Genomic DNA, 3,703 nt, shown 5'->3' with positions numbered 1-3,703 from the left:
GGCTGCGCCGGTTGCTGTGGCTGCGCCGGTTGCTGTGGCTGCGCCGGTTGCTGTGGCTGCGGCGGTTGCTGTGGCTGCGCCGGTTGCTGTGGCTGCGGCGGTTGCTGTGGCTGCGCCGGTTGCTGTGACTGCGCCGGTTGCTGTGACTGCGCCGGTTGCTGTGGCTGCGGCGGTTGCTGTGGCTGCGGCGGTTGCTGTGGCTGCGCCGGTTGCTGTGGCTGCGCCGGTTGCTGTGACTGCGCCGGTTGCTGTGACTGATTGCCTTCAGCTACACATCCCTCCTAAAGGGAACGACTGTAGAAATAGATCAACCAGGTTTCAGTGAGAAAATGCTGCAGAGCTACTTTCTGTGAAAGTGACCTTCTCTCTCAGAGCCGTAAAACTAGTTTTAGCTCTTTAGTCACATGATGCTCATTACATCCGCTTAGCTCTGCAGACTTTCTGCTGTAACAACTTTAAACACCCAGAACAAGAAAAACATAATTCCAACTTTTATAGGTTTGTAATCTTTAAACTTTGTGTGGTTTGCTTTAATGTGCAGGAATGCATTTTATCAGGCATCATGTCAGTAAAGGGGAAGAAGGTTCTTCACATGGACCGTAACTCGTACTATGGAGCTGAGAGCGCCTCCATCACACCGCTGGAAGATGTAAGCTGACTTAAATTCTGCAGTTTGTGACGTTCAGTCGCTGCCTCTTGATTCGCAGTTAGATTTACTTTCTGCCTGCAGCTCTACAAGCGCTTCAACCTCCCTGGCACCCCCCCTGATTCCATGGGAAAAGGACGAGACTGGAATGTGGACCTGGTCCCAAAGTTCCTCATGGCCAACGGTATCTGAACTGCTCACTGATTTCACCGTGTGAATGGGAGAAAGAACACCTGAACTTCTACAATCCAAATACATTTCTGTGCATTAAGTGTTTTTCATTCTTGAAGGACGTTGCATGTTTTGTAGGTTCATCTCATGCTGTGATGTTTTGTATTTCATTGTGACCAGATGATCCTCTGCCGGACAAACAGTCTTCCTCATTATTGTGTTTTTAGAAATATGCTATAATATCTAGATTTCCTTAGAAACAGGTTTTCATTAGAAGTGATAGCATCTATTTTCCTTTAAACGCTGGATTTAATATTCTTTGTTAAAATAAAGAAGCCAGAATGTGAATCAGCATAGAGCAGCTTGATGGCTGCAGGGATAACCTGAGATGTTTTTCAGGTCAGCTGGTCCGCATGCTGCTGATCACACAGGTGACTCGCTACCTGGATTTCAAGGTGATTGAAGGCAGTTACGTCTACAAGGGAGGGAAAATCTATAAAGTTCCCTCCACTGAGACTGAGGCTCTGGCTTCCAGTAAGTAGACGAGCTGATTGGCTCTGATCGCTGCTCTTCATGAGCGGCAGCCCCTCTAACGGCTCATTCTGTCCCTTTAAGGCCTGATGGGTTTGTTTGAGAAGCGACGCTTCCGGAAGTTCTTGGTCTTTGTCGCCAACTTTGACGAAAACGACCCGAAAACCATGGAAGGCGTTGATCCCAAGAAAACCCCGATGAGGGCCATTTTCCAGAAGTTCAGCCTGGGACAGGAAGTGATTGACTTCACCGGTCACTCCCTGGCGCTCTACCGCACTGATGAGTGAGTGCTGCTTCTCTATAGCCCGGGGGGGGGGGCATTGCTGGTTGCTTCATTTCTCCTGGTTTCCTCTCTCAGGTATCTGGATCAGCCGTGCATCGAAACCATCAACAGAATAAAGCTTTACAGCGAGTCTCTGGCCAGATACGGCAAGAGTCCGTACCTCTACCCTCTGTACGGGCTGGGAGAGCTGCCGCAGGGCTTCGCCAGGTACAGCGCTTATTTCCTCTGGGTGCACCTGTTTATTTTACAAGTATTTGCTGAGGAGAAATGGAGAATATAGCGGAAGCTGCAGCATAAAATGTTAAGGAAAGTAAATTAATATCTGCTGGTCAACTGACTGTGATCTTTAGGAGGTTTTTAAAGAACTAATTCACTCGGTTTGCAGATTATTCAGGGTTTCTGTGGGTCATTAAAAATCAGTAAATGTCATTAAATTATTATTTTGGGTTTTAAAACCAGGAATTCGAGACATGGCTGCAGCCTGTCCACGGGTGCCTGTTGGTGGCATTAAAATTAGAGCATTAAAAAGCATTAAGTTAGAGTTATTCTGTTATTTAAATCAATCCAACTTGGTCCAAAAAGCATGAAACTCGACTAATCATTTAACCAGAAATACTCTTTGGAAATAAAATCATTCAGCAGCTAAAGATGCAGCGTGTTTATTTTTCTGGCTGTCAGCACAGTGTGGTTTCCATAAAGCTATAGTGGAGGATGGTCTGTCTGTTTCTGGGTGGATCATCTCAATCAGTGGTCCTCCTAACTGTCAATCATTCTGGTGGAACGTTAACGTAAGGCCGTCCTGCGTGCTCGCCGCCATTTTTCTTCTTTTGGGAACTAAACTTGTATGATCGATGCAAACAGCAACTTTTAAACAGAGCGTGCGTGAAGAGAAATGGAATTGTGCACGAGGAGAAATGGAATTGTGCACGAGGAGAAATGGAATTGTGCACAAGGGGAAATGGAATTGTGCACGAGGAGAAATGGAATTGTGCACGAGGAGAAATGGAATTGTGCACAAGGGGAAATGGAATTGTGCACGAGGAGAAATGGAATTGTGCACACCCTTGCACGCGTTTAATAGGCGTTCCTTTGACCATTGTGGGCACAGGGTTGTGCATGTGCTTCTGTGGGTCTCTTAAAAAAGTGTGAAATTATCCATTAAACTTTTAGCTTTAGAGTTAGAATTAAACTGTTGTCATTAAACCATCTTAAAGTGATGAAATTCACCCTCTATATTTAACCCCTCCCCTTAGGGAGCAGTGCGCTGCCATTGTGCGGAGCCCGGGGAGCAGTGTGGGGTTAAGGGTCTTGCTCAGGGACCCAGAGTGGAGGCTGTTGGAGTGGGACTTGAACTGAGAACCTCTATTATCCAAGATCTATGCCCAAACCACTATGCCACCCCTCCCCCATCATCCACCTAAAGCCACACTCAGCGATTTTCCAGTAATGCGAATATTTTTCGATGGGCTCGACTTTCAACCTGATTGTGAGTCGTGTAGTGTACAGGGGGTTACGAGCGGCGATCAGCCTCTCACGACCGCTTCCTGATCAGGAATCGTGAGGCAATCAGCACAATAATTGCACTAATTGCCAAGGCAGCGCGGTTCACTATAGAGAGCTTAATATTCCTTCCATTTATTTGCCTTCAGGATGCAGAGCTGCAGAGCAGCTCCATCTCGCTGCGGAGCTCGGGCCGACGTGGTTTTTAGTCGCACAGTGTGAGCAGGTAGATCGCATCAGAGCGTCGGGCCAAACATAAATCGTGAGCTGTGAGCTCGTACTGTATGACAAAACCCTGCGGTTAGTCGTACACACCTTTCTGTAACCTTCCAGATGGACCACTGATGTTCTTCAGACATGCTGCTCCAGATTACGTCCTCAATGAGCCTCTTCAGCTGCTAAGCTTGATCAGTTCAATGATGGTTTTCTACGTAGAGCTGAGCGATGAGAAGAAAATCTAACAGTGTATATCACCGTGTGTTTATATATCACCATATTTATATGAGGAGGCGAGCGGGCCTGAGGCAGCTGCTGCTGGGGATTCCCAGTGACAGAGCAGCGCCGGTATGTGG

At 47.3% G+C, this 3,703-nt stretch overlaps 1 pseudogene; it reads left to right on the top strand.

Moving 5' to 3' along the window:
- The window catches only part of LOC107103889, a 12,259-nt pseudogene that overhangs the window by 2,793 nt on the left and 5,763 nt on the right, over positions 1-3,703 (top strand).

The sequence above is a fragment of the Cyprinodon variegatus genome, unplaced genomic scaffold (assembly GCF_000732505.1).
Source record: "Cyprinodon variegatus isolate N-32 unplaced genomic scaffold, C_variegatus-1.0 Scaffold1554, whole genome shotgun sequence".
Lineage (NCBI taxonomy): Eukaryota > Metazoa > Chordata > Actinopteri > Cyprinodontiformes > Cyprinodontidae > Cyprinodon > Cyprinodon variegatus.
This window is presented reverse-complemented; position numbering and strand designations above follow the sequence as displayed.